Below are 26,016 nucleotides of genomic sequence, written 5' to 3'. Positions count from 1 at the left end.
GATACAATGTTTTGATCACCTTTTATTGCATTTTATTACAATGTTCCGGCGGTCAAACAAACTTAATTGTGGTGTTTTGATTTTTTCTTTGTTACGCCGTTTACTGATCAGATTAATTTTATATTTTAAGTGATTGGACTTTTACAAACACAGCAATACAGAGATACCAGATATGTGTATTTTTTTTTTTTTTTAATTGCTTTATTTTTAATCGGGCAAAAGGGGGGTGATTTGAACTTTTCTGTATTTTTTAGTTTCCTTATATTTTTAAAAACATTTTTTGTTTACTTTTTTTCCTATATTTATCAGTTCCCTTATGGGAATTGAAGCTTTGACTGTCTGACTGCTGATGCACTGCTATGTATAGCTAAAATTACAATCTCCAATGAATGCCAGCTAAACGCTGGCTTTCACAGGAGTACTGTCATGACAAGCACGGAGGTCTTCAGTGACCCCCGAATGTCATGGTAACCCATCAGCACCCCGTGATCATGTTAGGGGCGCACCGATGGGCATGTAGAAAAACGCGAACCCCAGCCAGCGCATGTTAAATGCCACTGTCAGAGATTGACAGCGAGATCTAACATATTAATGGCTGCAGGCGGAGTAGTGTTACACCAGCAGCTGTTAAAGATTAAATCAACCATCGTCCGCAGGAAAAGATGCGGGCTCGGCGTGCGACCTCGCATCAAAGGCAGGGACATGACATATGACTGACATGTATGCCATATGTCATGAAGGGGTTAAGGAGCTATCTATGCTGATAGTATTGAGGTGGCGGCTTGTCTTGTCTTATATACACAGAGCAGCTTAGTCCGATGTACTTGATATTTCAGATACTTGTTATCTAATAAATGTAATAAGTGCACATAAAATAATAGATTTTCCTGTATCATTTTACATATGTTATTGCCACTTTAGGACATCTCTTGTCCGGATAACTCAGCATTACACCTGGTTGGTCATAGTTTACCATGTATGTAGACATGCAGGCTAGGAGGAATAGGAGACGATGCTCCTCCCATTTGGTGATTGTGGGGCTCATAGTAGTGAAGCACTCAGAGGTCACACATTTTTTCCGTGTTCTGTGGATGGGTGATATATTGAAAATACTTTAAAGGGATTTCTAGTGCTCTGATATTGATAACCAGAACAGGTCACCAATATAAGATTGGTGGGGGCCAACGCCTGGCAGTCCCACTGATTAACTGTTATTTCCTCCGCCAGTGGTTGGATATAACCAATAGAGATGAGCGGTGTTCGACTAGAACTGTTCGCCAATCTCAAATTCGAGCTGTTTTGGGTGGTGTTCGAGTTGTTCGACGAACCCGAACGATTTGCAAAAAATTCGGCTGTTCGAGGTTATGTTCGATAACTGTTCATGCACCAAAAGCGTGTCCTGCATGTCTGGCGCTATTTAGAGCACCAATCATGCAGGGATTGTCTGCCACTCACTGTAATGCCACAGCCATGGTGGTTGTGGCATTACAGTGATTGCCCAAATCGATGGGAACAGTGCCAACAGTGAAACATGAAAAGCCGGCAATTCAGCAGCGGCATACACCGGTACCCGACAATTTAGAACCGAAAGAATAGAGCTTCACACATAGATTAGATAGATAGAAACATGTCAGCCACATATATACGAAGTACAGTGAAAGTGCTGCTTACTGTACTTGTCATTTAGTGTAAAGGATTTATCAAAAAAAATAATAGTGTTTTCATGCACCGTCTCTTTAAAAAGCCGGCCGGCAATTCAGCATCTGTACCCGACAATTTAGAATAGAAGGAATAGAGAATCACACATAGATTAGATAGATAGAAACATGTCAGCCACATATATACGAAGTACAGTGACAGTGTTGCTTACTGTACTTGTCATTTAGTGTAAAGGATTTATTAAAAAATATAATAGTGTTTTCGTGCACCGTCTCTTTAAAAAAGCCGGCCGGCAATTCAGCAGCGGTACCCGACAATTTATAACAGACAGAATAGAGCTTCACACATAGATTAGATAGATAGAAACATGTCAGTCACATATATATGAAGTACTGTGACAGTGTTGCTTACTGTACTTGTCATTTACTGCAAAGGATTTATTAAAAAAAATAATAGTGTTTTCATGCACTGTCTCTTTAAAAAAGCCGGCCGGCAATTCAGCATCTGTACCCGACAATTTATAACAGACAGAATAGAGAATCACACATAGATTAGATAGATAGAAACATGTCAGTCACATATATAATAAGTACAGTGATAGTGTTGGTTACTGTACTTGTCATTTAGTATTAAAATAAAGGATTTATTATTAAAAAAAATTGGCGTGGGGTTCCCCGTAATTTTAGTCTCTAGCAGAGGTTAAGCAGACAGCTGGGACAGATGTTTGAAGCCTGGGAAGGGGGTAATACCCACGGAGCTTCCCAGGCTATTAATATCAGCCCCCAGCTGAATACCTAGCCTTTACTAGCTATTAAAATGGAGGACCCCCCCCAAAAAAATGACGTGGGGTCCCCCCTAATTTAATAGCTAGCAAAGGCTAGGCAGACAGCTGGGGGCTGATATTAATAGCCCAGGAAGGGAGCCATGAATATTGGCCCCCTCCCAGGCTAGAAACACCAGCCGTCAGCCGCCCCAGAAATGGCGCATCCATAGGATGCGCCAATTCTGGCACTTAGCCTCGCTCTTCCACGCTGCCCTGGTGCGGTGGCAGGGGGTAATAGGGCTGGGGTTGATGTCAGCTTATAATGCCAGCTGACATCAAGCCCAGGTTAGTAATGGAGAGGCGTCTATAAGACACCCCCATTACTAACCCCATAGTCAAAGTTAAAAGAAATCACAAACACCCAGAATAAAGTCCTTTAATTGAAATAAACACACAATTCTTTATTGTTCTAAATTAAACCATACTTACCGTCACGCCCATTCCAGCTGAAGCCAACGATCTCCTGCAATAAATGAAAAATAATAAAGCAACCTCATCCTTACCTTTCCATGGTTCCCACGATGGCTCCAGCTCTGCTACATCGAGATGACAGGCTGGACCGCAGCAGAAAGCTGCCATCCAGCCTGTCATCCCGCAGACACTGAGAAGCGCAGGCATGCTTGCGCTCCTCAGTGTCTGACTGTGACAGCATCCAGATGAGCCGACAATGAACTCGGCTCACCTCATGTACGTCACTGACAGCGTGGGAGAATTCTCCTGCACTCAGCACTTCAGCGTGAGAATTCTCCCACGCTGTCAGTGACGTGCATGAGGTCAGCTGAGTTCATTGGACATGAATGAGCTCACCTCATGCACGTCACTGGCAGCGTGGGAGAATTCTCACGCTGTAGCACTGAGTGCAGGAGAATTTTCCCACGCTGTCAGTGACGTGCATGAGGTGAGCTCATTCATGTCCAATGAACTCAGCTGACCTCATGTACGTCACTGACAGCGTGGGTGAATTTTCACGCTGAAGTGCTGAGAGCAGGAGAATTCTCCCACGCTCTCAGTGACGTGCATGAGGTGCGCCGAGTTCATTGGACATGAGCTTGTCTCATCTTTATGCCGTCACAGAGAGACACTGAGGAGCGCAAGCATGCCTGCGCTTCTCAGTGTCCGCGGGATGACAGGCTGGATTGCAGCTTTCTGCTGCGGTCCAGCCTGTCATCTCGATGTAGCAGAGCTGAAGCTGTCGTGGGAACCATGGAAAGGTAAGGATGAGGTTGCTTAATTATTTTACTTTTATTGCAGAAGACATTGGCTTCAGCTGGAATGGGCGTGACGGTAAGTATGGTTTAATTTAGAACAATAAAGAATTGTGTGTTTATTTCAATTAAAGGACTTTATTCTGGGTGTTGTGTTTTTTTAAATACTTTACTAGAAATTCATGGTGGTCATGTCTAATATTGGCGTGGCCCCATGAATTTCGGGCTTAGGGCCAGCTGATAATGCCAAGCTGGCCTTAACCCCTTTATTACCCAGTGAGCCACCGCACCAGGGCCCTGGATGAGTTGGGTACAGCGCCAGAAGATGGCGCTTCTATGAACGCGCCATTTTCTGGGGCGGCTGCGGACTGCAATTTGCAGCGGGTGGGGCCCAGAAAGCTTGGGCCTCCCTGCGCTGCGGATTCCAGCTCCCAGCTGCCTAGTTGTACCTGGCTGGGCACAAAAATAGGGCGAAGCCCCACGCATTTTTTTTTTTAATTATTTCATGAAATTCATGGAATAATTAAGAAAAAAAGGGCTTCCCTATATTGTTGTGTCCAACCAGGTACAAATAGGCAGCTGGTGGTTGGGGGCAGCCCGTCCCTGCCTGCTGTACCTGGCTGGACACAAATATAGTGCGAAGCCCCACGTCAATTTTTTTTAAATTATTTCATGAAATAATTTTTTTAAAAAAGGGCTTCCCTATATTGTTGTGTCTGGCCAGGTACAAATAGGCAGCTGGTGGTTGGGGGCAGCCCGTTCCTGCCTGCTGTACCTGACTAGACACAAATATAGGGCGAAGCCCCACGTCAATTTTTTTTAAATTATTTCAGGAAATTCATGAAATAATGAAAAAAAAATTGATGTGGGGCTTCGCCCTATATTTGTGTCCAGTCAGGTACAGCAGGCAGGAACGGGCTGCTCCCAACCACCAGCTGCCTATTTGTACCTAGCCGGACACAACAATATAGGGAAGCCCTTTTTTTCTTAATTATTCCATGAATTTCATGAATTTAAAAAAAAAATACGTGGAGCTTCGCCCTATTTTTGTGTCCAGCCAGGTACAACTAGGCAGCTGGGGGCTGGAATCTGCAGCGCAGGGAGGCCCAAGCTTTCTGGGCCCCACCCGCTGCAAATTGCAGTCCGCAGCCGCCCCGGAAAGTGGCGCGTTCATAGAAGCGCCATCTTCTGGCGCTGTACCCAACTCATCCAGGGCCCTGGTGCGGTGGCTCACTGGGTAATAAAGGGGTTAAGGCCAGCTTGGCATTATCAGCTGGCCCTAAGCCCGAAATTCATGGGGTCACGCCAATATTAGACATGACCACCATGAATTTCTAGTAAAGTATTTAAAAAAAACACAAACACCCAGAAAAAAGTCCTTTAATTGAAATAAACACACAATTCTTTATTGTTCTAAATTAAACCATACTTACCGCCACGCCCATTCCAGCTGAAGCCAATGATCTCCTGCAATAAAAGTAAAATAATAAAGCAACATCATCCTTACCTTTCCATGGCTTCCACGACAGCTTCAGCTCTGCTACATCGAGATGACAGGCTGGACCGCAGCAGAACGCTGCCATCCAGCCTGTCATCCCGCAGACACTGAGAAGCGCAGGCATGCTTGCGCTACTCAGTGTCTGGCTGTGACGGCATCCAGATGAGCCGAGGTCATGTCCAATGAACTCGGCTCACCTCATGCACGTCACTGACAGCGTGGGAAAATTCTCACGCTGAAGCGCTGAGTGCAGGAGAATTTTCCCACGCTGTCAGTGACGTACATGAGGTGAGCCGAGTTCATTGTCGGCTCATCTGGATGCCGTCACAGTCAGACACTGCAGAGCGCAAGCATGCCTGCGCTTCTCAGTGTCCGCGGGATGACAGGCTGGATGGCAGCGTTCTGCTGCGGTCCAGCCTGTCATCTCGATGTAGCAGAGCTGAAGCTGTCCTGGGAACCATGGAAAGGTAAGGATGAGGTTGCTTTATTATTTTTCTTTTATTGCAGGAGATCGTTGGCTTCAGCTGGAATGGGCGTGATGGTAAGTATGGTTTAATTTAGAACAATAAAGAATTGTGTCTTTATTTCAATTAAAGGACTTTATTCTGGGTGTTTGTGTTTTTTTTTTAACTTTGACTATGGGGTTAGTAATGGGGGTGTCTTATAGACGCCTCTCCATTACTAACCTGGGCTTGATGTCAGCTGGCATTATAAGCTGACATCAACCCCAACCCTATTACCCCCTGCCACCGCACCAGGGCAGCGTGGAAGAGCGAGGCTAAGTGCCAGAATTGGCGCATCCTATGGATGCGCCATTTCTGGGGCGGCTGACGGCTGGTGTTTCTAGCCTGGGAGGGGGCCAATATTCATGGCTCCCTTCCTGGGCTATTAATATCAGCCCCCAGCTGTCTGCCTAGCCTTTGCTAGCTATTAAATTAGGGGGGACCCCACGTCATTTTTTTGGGGGGGTCCTCCATTTTAATAGCTAGTAAAGGCTAGGTATTCAGCTGGGGGCTGATATTAGTAGCCTGGGAAGCTCCGTGGGTATTACCCCCTTCCCAGGCTTCAAACATCTGCCCCAGCTGTCTGCTTAACCTCCGCTAGAGACTAAAATTACGGGGAACCCCACGCCAATTTTTTTTAATAATAAATCCTTTATTTTAATACTAAATGACAAGTACAGTAACCAACACTGTCACTGTACTTATTATATATGTGACTGACATGTTTCTATCTATCTAATCTATGTGTGAAGCTCTATTCTGTCTGTTATAAATTGTCGGGTACAGAAGCTGAATTGCCGGCCGACTTTTTTAAAGAGACGGTGCATGAAAACACTATTATTTTTTTTAATAAATCCTTTGCAGTAAATGACAAGTACAGTAAGCAACACTGTCACAGTACTTCATATATATGTGACTGACATGTTTCTATCTATCTAATCTATGTGTGAAGCTCTATTCTGTCTGTTATAAATTGTCGGGTACAGATGCTGAATTGCCGGCCGGCTTTTTTAAAGAGACGGTGCACGAAAACACTATTATATTTTTTAATAAATCCTTTACACTAAATGACAAGTACAGTAAGCAACACTATCACTGTACTTCATATATATGTGACTGACATGTTTCTATCTATCTAATCTATGTGTGATGCTCTATTCCTTCATGTCTAAATTGTCGGGTACCGGTGTATGCCGCTGCTGAATTGCCGGCCGGCTTTTTTAAAGAAAGCGTCTTCTGAGCAGTTTGTCAGCTTTTGGACACCTTTGAAGGTGTTTTCTATGTGTTCCTATGTGTTTTTGTTTGCCTGCCATTGGTTTTAATGGTGTTCGACGGTGTTCTAAGGTGTTCGACGAACAGTTCGACGAACAGTTCCTCGAACATCCCGGTGTTAGACGAACCGAACCGAACCCGAACACTACGGGGGTGGCTCAACACTAATAACCAATAAACAGACATCACAGCTCCATTCACTGGTTAGTGGCGGCTGCTGGTACTACAGATTAGCCCCTATTGAAAGAAACACAGGCTGATCTGCATTTCTTGGCACTGACCACTAAACAGTGCAGAGGTGCGATGTTCTGCTCTGTTTACATCAGGTTGCAGCCAGGGGTAAGAACAGCTAATCAGTGTGATCGGACCCTCAATGATATTATATTGATGAACTAGCCTAAATAAAGCTCATCAATGTGAAAGTATCCGGAATCCTTCTAAGTACAAAAAATAAAAACCTTCTATTCTCACCTCAGGAGCCATGTAACCCATGGTCCCAGCGAAACTGGTGGCTTTCCGGTCTCCGTGCATGTTCTCAAGTGCAAGACCGTAATCCGTGATCTTAATGTGGCCCGTATCAGTCACCAGGATGTTCTCGGGCTTTAGGTCTCTGTAAGAAAAAGAAAATTAACCTGAGTAAGTGTTCTTCTTATATCTGTGGTGAAATGATGATATACGAGAATAAACATATTTTCTCTCACTGCTGTACTTTCCTCTGAGATAACTCCTTTACTATATGCCCTGTACCACTGCAGGGATCACTGTATTACATGTGACGGCCGCTCATCTGCGGCTTCCTGACAGTGATACCATATAGGACTACTAGACACCAGCTGCAGGGCATCAGTCTGCAGGTCGCCAGGGTGGAGGGACTGAGTGCAGCTAAGCTTTAAAGGGGTTTTCCCATGAATAAAAGTTAATTTTAATCAATAGATTTTAGAATAATAATAATTTTCACAACTGGATGTGATTAAATAAAATGTTCCTGTACTTATCAGCAAATGGTTATATCTTTGAAGTAAAACATTGTTTTAAAAAAAAACAGGCTGAGTGTGATCTGACAAAACATCGGATATCACTGGAACCAATATTATTTTATGGGCTCGTGTACATGTCTGATTTTTTTTCCTTGGACCAATTGCAGAATGCCCAAGTTGGATCCAATCAACGGATCACACTCGGCCATGCAAGTCAATGATTCCATAGAAAACATCGGACTGCACTCTGATGACATCTGAGTGCAGGCCGATTTCCACAGACTGACAGAATGGAAAAGATGGAGACAATTTTTTTCCATCTTCTCCACATCAGAAAAAATTGGATCACACTATGTTCAAATTCTTTTCAGAGTTTAATCAAAATGTGATTTGTATAATCGTCCGGATTCTCTTAGATGAGAGAATATACGCTGGTGTGACTCAGCCTCACACTGACTAAATTACCTGTGGATGACGCCCTTAGAATGGAGGAACTGGATCCCACACACTAGTTCGGCGGCATAGAATCTGACAAAGAGAAAATTAATAAGTATCAGATTCCATAGTTAGTAAACTTGGGAATTCATATTAGTCAATAGGAGCATTATTCTATATTATTCACTCTATGTGACTGCTGAATCGTGATGGTGTAAACAGCGCACAATGTCAACATTGCAGTCTCGAGAATGCACGTATGCAAATTACATACTTATGATTATATGCCGACTATACTCCTGCACGTCTCTCAGTTCTCTCCTATTTGAAGAAGCCGGGTGAGACTAGTCGGCATGTGATCACAAGTATGAAAATTGTACCCGTAATCACAGGATCGCCCACCTGAACGGGGTATACAGGGAAATCTTGACCGTGTGCGCGTTGCATACTTTCACAATTTGTCAGTCTGCAGTCACATAGAGAGACTGCTGATTTTTCTTCTGAGACTGGACAACTCCTTTAACACATTACCTGGCACTGGTGATGTCAAGCGGCCCCTTCCTGTGTAGAAGTTGGTAAAAGTCCCCGCAGCTCATGTATTCCATACCAAGAAAAACATTCATCTATAACATAGAACATTAGCATTTATTATACAGTAAAGACAAATACACATTTCAGTACTTGAAGGGGTTTTCCATCCAAGAAAGTTAAAGCATATTGGTAAGATATGTAGTCACTCAATACAAAAGGTGGCCTAACTGCTGTGACCCCTAAAATTCTAAACAATGATATATAATATATAAATACATTTAGAAATTCTTGTTTCAGCCAATGTTTGGTAATTATTTTTCTTTTAATTATAGACATAGGCCCAGATTTATAATTTGAATATTTTTAATCACTTTCCTTTTTGGTCTTGTGGTATTTGTTGCTGACTTTGGTGCCAAATTCTTCAAAATGGCGCACACAATTCAAGAATTTGGTACAAAGTAAAAAATGCTCGTTTTCTGCCTTTGAAGTGTTTTTGCAACTTTTTGACCCCAAAAATCACACATTTTCGAATAGGTCCAAAAATATGGCAAAAAAACTGGCATAATCAAAAAATACGCCAAAGGGGATTGAAATTAAGACTGCGTCATATTTGAAACTTGTAAAAAGAATCACAATTGATGAATCAGGTAAAAACATCTGGAATCACTAAAGTGAAAAAAGCAGACAAGCTCATGCAAAATAGACTTCAAAAAAGTCGCAAATAGAGTAATGAATTGGGTGCAAACACAAAAACACACAAAACCAGACAGAAAACAGATATAAAGGCAATGATGAATCAAAGCCATAATCGTATCTCTCTGCTTTGTATAGGGCTGCCATACAGTAACTGTTTTCTGTGTATCCCGCTTCCCAAAAAGTGGAATTAAAGATGGTTATAAAGTGTTGTGTCCTCCCAAATAATACCAACGTAAAGTGCAAGTGTGGCACCCCAGGGGTCTGGTTTCCACAGTAACAGCAATGTTATGTCTGAGAGCAGGTGGGAGGTCTCTTGGTCAGGAATCCTATGCATGCCACACCTCCTGCCCAGTCCTGGGAGGGGAAGGACTTCCCCTATATAAACCTGGGGCTGAGGCAGGGTTAGTGAGAAGAGAAGAAGTAGAGACAGAGAAAAGAAGCAAATATAGGAACAAAACATCAGGAGCTCTGTGGGAGCAGTGTTACAAGGAGTCAGGGGCTGGCAGCTGCAGAGCTCGCCCTGACTGAGAAGATTTCTTACCGGACCCGGAGTCCGAGGCTGTGGGGACTAACTCCTACCCAGCAGCAGAATCCGTCAGGCAGGGGATTCCAGGTCCTCTGGCCAAGAAACCCGAAGGCACGGTCACACGCATGGGACCAGCACCGCCGTCGTGGGGCGGAAGCTACTAGAAGGCCCCGAGTCACCGGCCATACGGGTGAGCACCACACGGCACACTCAGGGACGTGGGCTACTTTTACCCGCCTCTAGCAAGGTAGCCAGAAGAGTACAGTTAGTTTGGGAGGCCTACAACTCCGCCTGGCCAGGGGAGATCCCATCTGCTCAAGGACTGACCAGGCCCCAATCGCTAGCCAGTACTCCGGGAGGGTCTATCTTTGTCACCAGTAAAGACCCTGAACTACACCGTACCGTCTCCGAGTGGTTCCTGCTACCCCCATCGTCCACGTCGGCTGCCCTGAGGCCATACCCCTCCCGTTGGGGGTTATACTATCACGCTGCACAATCCTACCACCGGCCTCAGCGGTCTGCCCTGCAGCGGCAGCTCCATAGCTGCATTCAACGGGTGGCGTAGTCGTACAACATCTACCGCTAATCATCGCCGCTCAGTTTGACTCCCTGGGCACGGACCGGGTCACCGCCACGAGACTACAACCCTCAAGAGATCCGGCTCCGGGTAAGCTCCCGCGTGCGCAACGCAGCGCGACACCGTCCCAGGGGCGCGTCAACTTTTGGCGTAGTCGGCAGGATTTCGTGCCCGCAACCACCGGGTACTGCGTGCCTGAAAAAGACTGTTCAAACTTACCAGTGGTGAAGATTCCCGCCATCCGGCGCCATCTTCTACCTTCTTCCCGCCATCCGCGAAGTTTTCCCGCCATCCGGCGCCATCTTCTGCCTTCTTCCCGACTTCCGTGGAGTTTTCCCGCCGTTGGACGCCATCTTGAGGACGCCGCGCGGGAAGAAGAGGGGCGTGGACTCCGAAAGCGCGCGAGAACTGAAGCCCCGCCTCACGTCCGGACGTTGCGTAAGGTCCTGGAAGGAGCCCAGCAGACGCCGACGTCACAGGAGCGCGACGGAAGGTCCTCAACCCTGACGATCCACTGCGGAGCCGCGGCCTACGGAAGAGGATCATCGCAAGGTAGGCCACGGTCCACTAGGGGGGAGAAGGATGTCGGATACGGAGGAGAGCTTCACCGCTTCAACCCCCGCCAGCGCCACCGCTGTTGCGGTCATGCCTTTCACCATGCCCTATATCCCGGGGGCAGCCTGGCTACCCCAGTACTCAGGGGAGTCACATACCCTGCATGACTTTAGAGAAAAGCTGGATAGCCTCTTCCAGGTGTACCCCCTCACAGAGGAGCAAAAAGTGAGCATCCTGGTGGCCCAATTAACCGGGGCAGCCCAAAGGGAGGTAAAGTCCTGGCCACCTGGGGGGAGGACTGTCGCAGGGATACTGGCCCGGCTGAGGGACACCTTTGATACCCGCACCTCAGCCGAGATCAAGCTCAGATTCTACGGGTGCAAACAGCGGGCACATGAGAGTATAAGGGACTATGCATTAAACCTACAAGAAGCCCTGAGAGCCATTAAGCAGACCGACCCTGACGGCGTGGGAGACGAGGACAGGCTGTTGACTGAACAATTTATAGAGGGTTTATATTGCAATGCCCACCGAACCCAGTTGCGGGCAATGGCCTTACAGGACCCTCATCTGGGATTTGCACAGTTCAAGGACAGAGCCATCCGGGTGCTCCGAGAACCGGCACCAGGTGGCGTTGTGACCCACAGACGCCCCACTACCACTTACCACCAGGAGGCGGCGCCCTTGTCGGCAGGGCCTGTGGGAGCTGATGCGCAGGCTTTGAGCAATGACCCGGCTCCAGACCTGCACCATCAGGTCCAAGAGCTAGCTAAAAGCGTTGCTGCGCTAACCCGAACTGTGCAGTCTTTACAGGTTTCTACTCCAGGGAAGATCCAGCTGGCATCCGGACCGGAGGACATCCCGTGGCGTCGACCAAGGAGGACCCCACCGGCCACAGGAAGACCCAGCGACCGATACAACGAGGACGGATGACCCATCTGCCGCCGCTGTAATCAACCCGGACATATGGCAAGGTACTGTCCTTTAAACTGGCACAACCTAGGGTAGAGGGCCAACCCCTAGGAAAAAGATCATCAGGCCCATCGAACTGGCGCTACAAATATGTGGGAGGACGTCCAGTCTTGCCTGTGGTACTGGATGGCATTCCTATGAGTGCCCTACTGGACACCGGGTCACAGGTCACCACCATCCCGTACGTGCTCTTCAAGCAGTACTGGAATGACTCGGATATTACCCGCTACCCTGACGACGACTTGAGTATCATCGCCAGCAATGGTCAGCCCGTGCCACAGATCGGATTTAAAGAGGTGACCATTAAAATTGGAAGAGTTGAACTGGCAGCACAGGGACTGATCATTGTAGACATTGACAAACACGAGAGTCACCCAAAGATAACTCTAGGAACTAATGTAATTGAAAATTGTCTTGCAGAGGTGATTTTCCTTTTACAGCAGGTTGCCAAGAACGCCAGCTCCGGTGAGCAGCGAGTGCTCCAAAAAGAGATCCGGGCACTGATGCGACGGCAACAGGTGGAACTCTCCGGCGGTGAGATTGGTAGCGTGAGAATGTGTGACCCTTTCCCTATTGCCATGCCCCCAAAAAGTGAAATGATGATTTGGTGCCGGGCAGCTATTGGTCTGAGAGGTAGAGATTACCAGGCAATGGTAGAACCAGTTTACTGAGACAGTAGGCCCACCATCTTGACAGCACGGGGGGTGGTTAATGTACGCCATGGGAGGGTGCCCGTTCGCATAATCAATATCGGGTAGAGGGAAGTGTACCTGCCCCGGTATGCCACGCTAGCCAAATTATATACCATTAACCAAAATGCTATACAATCTGTGGAACCCTTGCCTCCATCTCACCCGGAGGAAGGTAACGGCTCTAAGAAAACAATGGAGGACTGGTGTCAGCAACTACATTTGGGTACTGACTCCACTCCCTCACACCAGAAACAGGGAGTCTATCGGGTGGTTCAAGAGTACGAGAGAGTGTTTAGTAAACACCCGTTAGACTTCGGGCGAGTCAAGGGGGTAGAACACCACATCCCCACAGGAGACCATCCTCCCATAAAAGAGAGGTATCGACCCGTACCCCCTGCACACTACCAACACGCCAAGGGGATGCTTAGAGACATGAAGGAGGCTGGGGTGATCAGGGATAGCTGTAGCCCCTGGGCAGCTCCACTAGTCTTAGTCAAAAAGAAAGACAACACCATGAGGATGTGTGTGGATTACCGGAAAATCAACCGTATCACACACAAGGATGCGTACCCCTTACCAAGGATAGAGGAGTCTTTGGCTGCTTTAAGATCTGCTAACTTCTTCTCTACCTTGGATCTCACTAGTGGGTACTGGCAGGTTCCTGTAGCAGAGGCGGACCGGGAGAAGACCGCATTCACCACCCCGATGGGACTTAGCGAGTTTACCTGCATGCCGTTCGGACTCTGCAACGCACCAGGAACCTTCCAACGATTAATGGAGTGCTGTCTGGGCCACAGAAACTTCGAGACGGTCCTATTGTACCTGGACGATGTCATCGTATATTCTAAGACTTATGAGGACCACCTGAAACACCTGGCGGAAGTGTTCGAAGCTCTGGCAAGCTACGGCCTAAAGGTGAAACCCTCCAAGTGTCACCTCCTGAAACCAAAGGTGCAGTACCTGGGAGACGTGGTGAGCGCTGACGGAGTGGCTCCCGACCCTGATAAGATCACCGCAATTAAGGAATGGCCAAGTCCCTCCAGTGTAAAGGAAGTGCGGCAGTTCCTCGGGTTGGTAGGCTACTACTGCAGGTTCATCCCCGGTTTCACCAAAAAGGCAGCTCCTATGCAGGACCTCCTGATAGGCCAGTCCCGGAAGGCCAAGAACCAGAAGCCGCCCTTCAGATGGGAGAAGTTGGAAGAAGAGTCCTTCCGCCAGCTGAAGATGGCCCTCACGGGGGATGAAATCCTGGCGTACCCGGATTACAGCCAGCCCTTTATCCTCTACACCGACGCAAGTAACATCGGGCTAGGAGCCGTGCTGTCCCAGATCCAGCAGGGGAAAGAGCGAGTAATCGCTTACGCCAGCCGAAAACTGCGGCCCACCGAAAGAAACCCTGAGAATTACAGCTCATTTAAGCTAGAGTTCCTGGCAGTGGTGTGGGCAGTCACCGAACGCTTTAAGCACTACCTCGCTTCTTCCCGGTTCGTCGTGTACACGGATAACAACCCGTTGACACACCTGGACACGGCAAGACTCGGTGCCCTAGAGCAGAGATGGATGGCCCGCCTGTCCAACTACGAGTTCACCATCAAATACCGGGCAGGACGCTCCAATACCAACGCGGACGCCCTGTCCAGGATGCCAAACCTACCGGACGTAGGAGAAGATCCAGAGGGACTGGAAGAAGTCGAACTCTCCGCGTTTCACCGTCATGGGACTATCCAGCATTCCCATCGGGTAAGGAGTAAGCAAGGCGCTACGCTTAACCCCTTACCTCACTACAACTGGGCGGAAACGCAAGACAGTGACCCTGCCGTCCGGCTGGTGAAGGAGATGCTGACTCGGCCAGAGGCTCGCCTTGACCCAGACGCTCCGGAGGAAGCCAAGCAACTGTGGGCAGAAAAGAGTAGACTGTTCCTTTACAAGGGGAAGTTGTGCCGCAGGATGGTTAACTCCCGGACGCATGAACTAATCTAGCAAGTAGTGGTGCCACGACGAGACGCAGCCATGGTGATGGAGGCATACCACGATGGAGCTGGGCATTTCGGATGGAAGAAGCTGGAGTTCCTGCTGCGCGGGCGGTTCCATTGGGTAGGCATGAGGGGAACCATCGAGAGGTGGTGCAGAGACTGTGGCCCGTGCAACCTGAGGAGGAAGGACCGTGCCAGCCAGAAGACTCCCCTGCAGTCCATCGTCACCCGGCAGCCGTTGGAACTGGTAGCCTTGGATCATGTAAAACTGACCCCAAGCAGAAGTGGCTACGTCTACGCGTTAACCATCGTGGATCATTACTCCCGGTTCTTGGTTGTCGTCCCCGTCAAGGACTTAACGGCTCAAACAGCAGCTAGAGCCTTCCAGCAGCACTTCTGCCGTCCACACGGGTACCCGGACCAAGTGCTGACGGACCAGGGACCTGCCTTTGAAGCGGAGGTCTTCCAGGAATTCTGCAATCTGTATGGCTGCCGGAAGATAAGGACGACACCCTATCATCCGCAAACTAATGGACTTTGTGAGAAAATGAACCAGGTGGTAATGGATCTTCTGAAAACGTTGCCCCTGGAAGAATGCAGTCTGTGGCCTGAGAAGCTGCCCGATCTGGTGGACCTATACAACCACATCCCGGTAGGTTCCACCAACTGTACCCCGGCTTACCTAATGAGGGCGAGACCTGGTAAGTTACCTGTTGACCTGGAAATGGGAGTCCTGACACCCGAGGACACTTCACCAGAAGCAGACTGGGACACAGAGAGGCAGCAGCAGTACCGGAAAGTACAGGAGAGCGTGGAGCGAAGTCTCTGTCAGGCTAGGGAGAGACAAGAGAAAACTTACAACCAGTATGCTCCCGCTGTTCCCCTGGTGCCCGGAGAGCAGGTCTTGAAGAGGAAAAGACGGCTCCACAAGTTGAACGACCAGTGGGAGAAGGACCCGTACACCGTACTGCCCTCAAGCCACGAGAACCCGAAGGTCTGTACCATCAGTAAAGACGGAGGGGAGACCACAGCCATTGTATCCCGGGATCACCTGAAGAAGTGTCCTGAACAGCTACGGAACCCTGAAGAGGAACAAGAAGACCATCGACCCGTAGAGGAAAGGGAAGATATGGTTAGTACTGTGCTCGGAGACTTCCCTCGGTCTTGGACTCAAGTCAATGGTGCAGTTGTGGTACCCGTACTCACCTTCCTCCAACCAGCATCCCAAGCACCTACGGAGCAACAGATAGAGCTGGAAGAACAGCCGGTCCAGGAGGCAGAAGACCCCACACCAGCAGACCAGGAGGATCAACCCTCTGCTTGCAGTGAGCCTGCCTTATCCCTAGTGAGCCAAAGGGCCCGTAGACCGCTGCCCAGTTTACCCTTAACAGCTCCTACACCCTGTAGTTCAGGGCCAGACAGTCAGCTCCGTAGGTCCACTAGGGCCACTAGAGGCCAGTTACCCGCACGTTGGAGGATTTGAAGTGTATAAATTGTTTTATTTGTGGTTACCTGTTTTTCTTGTTGCTTGTGTATAATTATGTGTTTCTAGTTGTTTATAGGAGTCTTTGGTGGATTTACCGGGAATCCTGTGTACATAGTTGGAGCGTAACCCAGGACGGACTAAAGACTGTTAAGGACTCGGGGCAGGACAGACCCCTACCTGGTTACGTCTCCCTGTTTTGGTGAAATGGATACCTTGCTTTCTTCAAAGACTGCACCCGGTTACGGACATGCCGTGACCACCTTTATGTGTTTCTTTATTGTATTGTTATTGTTATATCTTGTTATGTTTTTCTAAAATATGTTTAGTCCCGGAGTACTAAATTTCACTAGGGGGGAATGTGGCACCCCAGGGGTCTGGTTTCCACAGTAACAGCAATGTTATGTCTGAGAGCAAGTGGGAGGTCTCTTGGTCAGGAATCCTATGCATGCCACACCTCCTGCCCAGTCCTGGGAGGGGAAGGACTTCCCCTATATAAACCTGGGGCTGAGGCAGGGTTAGTGAGAAGAGAAGAAGTAGAGACAGAGAAAAGAAGCAAATATAGGAACAAAACATCAGGAGCTCTGTGGGAGCAGTGTTACAAGGAGTCAGGGGCTGGCAGCTGCAGAGCTCGCCCTGACTGAGAAGATTTCTTACCGGACCCGGAGTCCGAGGCTGTGGGGACTAACTCCTACCCAGCAGCAGAATCCGTCAGGCAGGGGATTCCAGGTCCTCTGGCCAAGAAACCCGAAGGCACGGTCACACGCATGGGACCAGCACCGCCGTCGTGGGGCGGAAGCTACTAGAAGGCCCCGAGTCACCGGCCATACGGGTGAGCACCACACGGCACACTCAGGGACGTGGGCTACTTTTACCCGCCTCTAGCAAGGTAGCCAGAAGAGTACAGTTAGTTTGGGAGGCCTACAACTCCGCCTGGCCAGGGGAGATCCCATCTGCTCAATGACTGACCAGGCCCCAATCGCTAGCCAGTACTCCGGGAGGGTCTATCTTTGTCACCAGTAAAGACCCTGAACTACACCGTACCATCTCCGAGTGGTTCCTGCTACCCCCATCGTCCACGTCGGCTGCCCTGAGGCCATACCCCTCCCGTTGGGGGTTATACTATCACGCTGCACAATCCTACCACCGGCCTCAGCGGTCTGCCCTGCAGCGGCAGCTCCATAGCTGCATTCAACGGGTGGCGTAGTCGTACAACATCTACCGCTAATCATCGCCGCTCAGTTTGACTCCCTGGGCACGGACCGGGTCACCGCCACGAGACTACAACCCTCAAGAGATCCGGCTCCGGGTAAGCTCCCGCGTGCGCAACGCAGCGCGACACCGTCCCAGGGGCGCGTCACAAGCTATGCAAAAAAAGCAGCTGTTAACAACAACAATGTTATGAGTCTTGTAAAACACCAACACAAAAAAATGTTTTTGCTTTCTTTTATTTTTTCAGTATGCTAATGTAGCAAAACATAAAAATCATATAAATCTGGTTTCACCATTATCATAAAGACCCCGAGAATAAAGATAACATATTATGTAAGTGCCATAAAACCCCCAAAATACCAGCAAACTTGCTATTTTTTTCAATCCAACCTACAAAAAATGCATACACCTTATCCAATACAATATGTGCACTCTATAATGGTGCAATTAAAAATACAACGCTTCATGCAAAATTCAATCTAAACCTTCAAACAACTACGGTGACAGAAGAATAGAAAAGTCACAGCTTTTAGACTGCGGAGATGAAAAAAGAACTGAAAATTGCTGCTCTCTTACAGCCTCTGCTGCTTCTTTATGGGGATAAAGGGGTTGTTCAGGTTAGGAAGCAATTGCTTTTCTTCCAGAAAAAAAGTGCTTCTGCCCATGAGCTGCGCCTGGTATTTCAGCTCAGCCACATTCAAGACTATACAGAGCCATTTTGGTCTGAACATTAATACCCCCTCTATATCACCTCTGTAGAGTTTGTCCCTGGCAGAGGTATTGTCCATTGAGCAGTGAAGCTTGGTTGCATTCAGTGACATTTCTTAAAGGCGTTTTCCACTCTCATGATGTACCTAGCATTAGAATAGGTCATTAATATCAGATTGGTGGGGTCCGATCAGCTGTTACCATCTCCGCCAAAAGCCGGATGTAAACAGTGTACGGAGCAAACAAGGTTTAGTGGTCGCTCTTGGTACTGCAGGACAGCTCATATTCAGACGAATAGGTCATCAACATCAAAGTAGTGGCAAGACCTTTCAGCACTAAGCAGTCACAATTCTACCTTGGTCTGGAATCCAAAGTCCTCGTGGACGAGGAAGAGGCTTCCAGATGCCAGCTGAAGAACTCGCCTCTCCACCATCACATCCAGCCTATCACCTCCGGCTAGCAGGGCTCTTTTGCTGATGATCTTAACAGCAAATTCTTGATGGGTTAAAGTATCTTCCGCCATCAGGACCTTTCCAAAGCTTCCGAAGCCGATCACATGGTGGAATAATAATCTCTCCTTGATGGAATGAGAGATTGAGCCGGAGCCGGATGGCCGAACACCACTGCATCCTATCAGGGGAGAAAAATGGCAAATATCACAATAAATCTAACATTTACAGGCCATTATTCAGACTGAGGAAATCTTCTGTTCTAAGTAAAGCTTGTATTTCATTTTATGACTTCTGTTAATGGATTTTATTAATACGCAACTTAGTATTCCTGTAAGCAATCTTACATGGGTTTGTCTGATAAAGATGCGCCATTTCTGGGGCGGCTGACGGCTGGTGTTTCTAGCCTGGGAGGGGGCCAATATTCATGGCTCCCTTCCTGGGCTATTAATATCAGCCCCCAGCTGTCTGCCTAGCCTTTGCTAGCTATTAAATTAGGGGGGACCCCACGTCATTTTTTTGGGGGGGGTCCTCCATTTTAATAGCTAGTAAAGGCTAGGTATTCAGCTGGGGGCTGATATTAATAGCCTGGGAAGCTCCGTGGGTATTACCCCCTTCCCAGGCTTCAAACATCTGTCCCAGCTGTCTGCTTAACCTCTGCTAGAGACTAAAATTACGGGGAACCCCACGCCAATTTTTTTTAATAATAAATCCTTTATTTTAATACTAAATGACAAGTACAGTAACCAACACTATCACTGTACTTATTATATATGTGACTGACATGTTTCTATCTATCTAATCTATGTGTGATTCTCTATTCTGTCTGTTATAAATTGTCGGGTACAGATGCTGAATTGCCGGCCGGCTTTTTTAAAGAGACAGTGCATGAAAACACTATTATTTTTTTTAATAAATCCTTTGCAGTAAATGACAAGTACAGTAAGCAACACTGTCACAGTACTTCATATATATGTGACTGACATGTTTCTATCTATCTAATCTATGTGTGAAGCTCTATTCTGTCTGTTATAAATTGTCGGGTACAGATGCTGAATTGCCGGCCGGCTTTTTTAAAGAGACGGTGCACGAAAACACTATTATATTTTTTAATAAATCCTTTACACTAAATGACAAGTACAGTAAGCAACACTATCACTGTACTTCATATATATGTGACTGACATGTTTCTATCTATCTAATCTATGTGTGATGCTCTATTCCTTCATGTCTAAATTGTCGGGTACCGGTGTATGCCGCTGCTGAATTGCCGGCCGGCTTTTTTAAAGAAAGCGTCTTCTGAGCAGTTTGTCAGCTTTTGGACACCTTTGAAGGTGTTTTCTATGTGTTCCTATGTGTTTTTGTTTGCCTGCCATTGGTTTTAATGGTGTTCGACGGTGTTCTAAGGTGTTCGACGAACAGTTCGACGAACAGTTCCTCGAACATCCCGGTGTTAGACGAACCGAACCGAACCCGAACACTACGGGGGTGGCTCAACACTAATAACCAATAAACAGACATCACAGCTCCATTCACTGGTTAGTGGCGGCTGCTGGTACTACAGATTAGCCCCTATTGAAAGAAACACAGGCTGATCTGCATTTCTTGGCACTGACCACTAAACAGTGCAGAGGTGCGATGTTCTGCTCTGTTTACATCAGGTTGCAGCCAGGGGTAAGAACAGCTAATCAGTGTGATCGGACCCTCAATGATATTATATTGATGAACTAGCCTAAATAAAGCTCATCAATGTGAAAGTATCCGGAATCCTTCTAAGTACAAAAAATAAAAACCTTCTATTCTCACCTCAGGAGCCATGTAACCCATGGTCCCAGCGAAACTGGTGGCTTTCCGGTCTCCGTGCATGTTCTCAAGTGCAAGACCGTAATCCGTGATCTTAATGTGGCCCGTATCAGTCACCAGGATGTTCTCGGGCTTTAGGTCTCTGTAAGAAAAAGAAAATTAACCTGAGTAAGTGTTCTTCTTATATCTGTGGTGAAATGATGATATACGAGAATAAACATATTTTCTCTCACTGCTGTACTTTCCTCTGAGATAACTCCTTTACTATATGCCCTGTACCACTGCAGGGATCACTGTATTACATGTGACGGCCGCTCATCTGCGGCTTCCTGACAGTGATACCATATAGGACTACTAGACACCAGCTGCAGGGCATCAGTCTGCAGGTCGCCAGGGTGGAGGGACTGAGTGCAGCTAAGCTTTAAAGGGGTTTTCCCATGAATAAAAGTTAATTTTAATCAATAGATTTTAGAATAATAATAATTTTCACAACTGGATGTGATTAAATAAAATGTTCCTGTGCTTATCAGCAAATGGTTATATCTTTGAAGTAAAACATTGTTTTAAAAAAAAACAGGCTGAGTGTGATCTGACAAAACATCGGATATCACTGGAACCAATATTATTTTATGGGCTCGTGTACATGTCTGATTTTTTTTCCTTGGACCAATTGCAGAATGCCCAAGTTGGATCCAATCAACGGATCACACTCGGCCATGCAAGTCAATGATTCCATAGAAAACATCGGACTGCACTCTGATGACATCTGAGTGCAGGCCGATTTCCACAGACTGACAGAATGGAAAAGATGGAGACAATTTTTTTCCATCTTCTCCACATCAGAAAAAATTGGATCACACTATGTTCAAATTCTTTTCAGAGTTTAATCAAAATGTGATTTGTATAATCGTCCGGATTCTCTTAGATGAGAGAATATACGCTGGTGTGACTCAGCCTCACACTGACTAAATTACCTGTGGATGACGCCCTTAGAATGGAGGAACTGGATCCCACACACTAGTTCGGCGGCATAGAATCTGACAAAGAGAAAATTAATAAGTATCAGATTCCATAGTTAGTAAACTTGGGAATTCATATTAGTCAATAGGAGCATTATTCTATATTATTCACTCTATGTGACTGCTGAATCGTGATGGTGTAAACAGCGCACAATGTCAACATTGCAGTCTCGAGAATGCACGTATGCAAATTACATACTTATGATTATATGCCGACTATACTCCTGCACGTCTCTCAGTTCTCTCCTATTTGAAGAAGCCGGGTGAGACTAGTCGGCATGTGATCACAAGTATGAAAATTGTACCCGTAATCACAGGATCGCCCACCTGAACGGGGTATACAGGGAAATCTTGACCGTGTGCGCGTTGCATACTTTCACAATTTGTCAGTCTGCAGTCACATAGAGAGACTGCTGATTTTTCTTCTGAGACTGGACAACTCCTTTAACACATTACCTGGCACTGGTGATGTCAAGCGGCCCCTTCCTGTGTAGAAGTTGGTAAAAGTCCCCGCAGCTCATGTATTCCATACCAAGAAAAACATTCATCTATAACATAGAACATTAGCATTTATTATACAGTAAAGACAAATACACATTTCAGTACTTGAAGGGGTTTTCCATCCAAGAAAGTTAAAGCATATTGGTAAGATATGTAGTCACTCAATACAAAAGGTGGCCTAACTGCTGTGACCCCTAAAATTCTAAACAATGATATATAATATATAAATACATTTAGAAATTCTTGTTTCAGCCAATGTTTGGTAATTATTTTTCTTTTAATTATAGACATAGGCCCAGATTTATAATTTGAATATTTTTAATCACTTTCCTTTTTGGTCTTGTGGTATTTGTTGCTGACTTTGGTGCCAAATTCTTCAAAATGGCGCACACAATTCAAGAATTTGGTACAAAGTAAAAAATGCTCGTTTTCTGCCTTTGAAGTGTTTTTGCAACTTTTTGACCCCAAAAATCACACATTTTCGAATAGGTCCAAAAATATGGCAAAAAAACTGGCATAATCAAAAAATACGCCAAAGGGGATTGAAATTAAGACTGCGTCATATTTGAAACTTGTAAAAAGAATCACAATTGATGAATCAGGTAAAAACATCTGGAATCACTAAAGTGAAAAAAGCAGACAAGCTCATGCAAAATAGACTTCAAAAAAGTCGCAAATAGAGTAATGAATTGGGTGCAAACACAAAAACACACAAAACCAGACAGAAAACAGATATAAAGGCAATGATGAATCAAAGCCATAATCGTATCTCTCTGCTTTGTATAGGGCTGCCATACAGTAACTGTTTTCTGTGTATCCCGCTTCCCAAAAAGTGGAATTAAAGATGGTTATAAAGTGTTGTGTCCTCCCAAATAATACCAACGTAAAGTGCAAGTGTGGCACCCCAGGGGTCTGGTTTCCACAGTAACAGCAATGTTATGTCTGAGAGCAGGTGGGAGGTCTCTTGGTCAGGAATCCTATGCATGCCACACCTCCTGCCCAGTCCTGGGAGGGGAAGGACTTCCCCTATATAAACCTGGGGCTGAGGCAGGGTTAGTGAGAAGAGAAGAAGTAGAGACAGAGAAAAGAAGCAAATATAGGAACAAAACATCAGGAGCTCTGTGGGAGCAGTGTTACAAGGAGTCAGGGGCTGGCAGCTGCAGAGCTCGCCCTGACTGAGAAGATTTCTTACCGGACCCGGAGTCCGAGGCTGTGGGGACTAACTCCTACCCAGCAGCAGAATCCGTCAGGCAGGGGATTCCAGGTCCTCTGGCCAAGAAACCCGAAGGCACGGTCACACGCATGGGACCAGCACCGCCGTCGTGGGGCGGAAGCTACTAGAAGGCCCCGAGTCACCGGCCATACGGGTGAGCACCACACGGCACACTCAGGGACGTGGGCTACTTTTACCCGCCTCTAGCAAGGTAGCCAGAAGAGTACAGTTAGTTTGGGAGGCCTACAACTCCGCCTGGCCAGGGGAGATCCCATCTGCTCAAGGACTGACCAGGCCCCAATCGCTAGCCAGTACTCCGGGAGGGTCTATCTTTGTCACCAGTAAAGACCCTGAACTACACCGTACCGTCTCCGAGTGGTTCCTGCTACCCCCATCGTCCACGTCGGCTGCCCTGAGGCCATACCCCTCCCGTTGGGGGTTATACTATCACGCTGCACAATCCTACCACCGGCCTCAGCGGTCTGCCCTGCAGCGGCAGCTCCATAGCTGCATTCAACGGGTGGCGTAGTCGTACAACATCTACCGCTAATCATCGCCGCTCAGTTTGACTCCCTGGGCACGGACCGGGTCACCGCCACGAGACTACAACCCTCAAGAGATCCGGCTCCGGGTAAGCTCCCGCGTGCGCAACGCAGCGCGACACCGTCCCAGGGGCGCGTCAACTTTTGGCGTAGTCGGCAGGATTTCGTGCCCGCAACCACCGGGTACTGCGTGCCTGAAAAAGACTGTTCAAACTTACCAGTGGTGAAGATTCCCGCCATCCGGCGCCATCTTCTACCTTCTTCCCGCCATCCGCGAAGTTTTCCCGCCATCCGGCGCCATCTTCTGCCTTCTTCCCGACTTCCGTGGAGTTTTCCCGCCGTTGGACGCCATCTTGAGGACGCCGCGCGGGAAGAAGAGGGGCGTGGACTCCGAAAGCGCGCGAGAACTGAAGCCCCGCCTCACGTCCGGACGTTGCGTAAGGTCCTGGAAGGAGCCCAGCAGACGCCGACGTCACAGGAGCGCGACGGAAGGTCCTCAACCCTGACGATCCACTGCGGAGCCGCGGCCTACGGAAGAGGATCATCGCAAGGTAGGCCACGGTCCACTAGGGGGGAGAAGGATGTCGGATACGGAGGAGAGCTTCACCGCTTCAACCCCCGCCAGCGCCACCGCTGTTGCGGTCATGCCTTTCACCATGCCCTATATCCCGGGGGCAGCCTGGCTACCCCAGTACTCAGGGGAGTCACATACCCTGCATGACTTTAGAGAAAAGCTGGATAGCCTCTTCCAGGTGTACCCCCTCACAGAGGAGCAAAAAGTGAGCATCCTGGTGGCCCAATTAACCGGGGCAGCCCAAAGGGAGGTAAAGTCCTGGCCACCTGGGGGGAGGACTGTCGCAGGGATACTGGCCCGGCTGAGGGACACCTTTGATACCCGCACCTCAGCCGAGATCAAGCTCAGATTCTACGGGTGCAAACAGCGGGCACATGAGAGTATAAGGGACTATGCATTAAACCTACAAGAAGCCCTGAGAGCCATTAAGCAGACCGACCCTGACGGCGTGGGAGACGAGGACAGGCTGTTGACTGAACAATTTATAGAGGGTTTATATTGCAATGCCCACCGAACCCAGTTGCGGGCAATGGCCTTACAGGACCCTCATCTGGGATTTGCACAGTTCAAGGACAGAGCCATCCGGGTGCTCCGAGAACCGGCACCAGGTGGCGTTGTGACCCACAGACGCCCCACTACCACTTACCACCAGGAGGCGGCGCCCTTGTCGGCAGGGCCTGTGGGAGCTGATGCGCAGGCTTTGAGCAATGACCCGGCTCCAGACCTGCACCATCAGGTCCAAGAGCTAGCTAAAAGCGTTGCTGCGCTAACCCGAACTGTGCAGTCTTTACAGGTTTCTACTCCAGGGAAGATCCAGCTGGCATCCGGACCGGAGGACATCCCGTGGCGTCGACCAAGGAGGACCCCACCGGCCACAGGAAGACCCAGCGACCGATACAACGAGGACGGATGACCCATCTGCCGCCGCTGTAATCAACCCGGACATATGGCAAGGTACTGTCCTTTAAACTGGCACAACCTAGGGTAGAGGGCCAACCCCTAGGAAAAAGATCATCAGGCCCATCGAACTGGCGCTACAAATATGTGGGAGGACGTCCAGTCTTGCCTGTGGTACTGGATGGCATTCCTATGAGTGCCCTACTGGACACCGGGTCACAGGTCACCACCATCCCGTACGTGCTCTTCAAGCAGTACTGGAATGACTCGGATATTACCCGCTACCCTGACGACGACTTGAGTATCATCGCCAGCAATGGTCAGCCCGTGCCACAGATCGGATTTAAAGAGGTGACCATTAAAATTGGAAGAGTTGAACTGGCAGCACAGGGACTGATCATTGTAGACATTGACAAACACGAGAGTCACCCAAAGATAACTCTAGGAACTAATGTAATTGAAAATTGTCTTGCAGAGGTGATTTTCCTTTTACAGCAGGTTGCCAAGAACGCCAGCTCCGGTGAGCAGCGAGTGCTCCAAAAAGAGATCCGGGCACTGATGCGACGGCAACAGGTGGAACTCTCCGGCGGTGAGATTGGTAGCGTGAGAATGTGTGACCCTTTCCCTATTGCCATGCCCCCAAAAAGTGAAATGATGATTTGGTGCCGGGCAGCTATTGGTCTGAGAGGTAGAGATTACCAGGCAATGGTAGAACCAGTTT

This window comes from Phyllobates terribilis, unplaced genomic scaffold, assembly GCF_046119375.1.
Source record: "Phyllobates terribilis strain yellow unplaced genomic scaffold, ASM4611937v1 Scaffold_11__3_contigs__length_659146591, whole genome shotgun sequence".
In the NCBI taxonomy this organism is placed as follows: domain Eukaryota; kingdom Metazoa; phylum Chordata; class Amphibia; order Anura; family Dendrobatidae; genus Phyllobates; species Phyllobates terribilis.
This window is presented reverse-complemented; position numbering follows the sequence as displayed.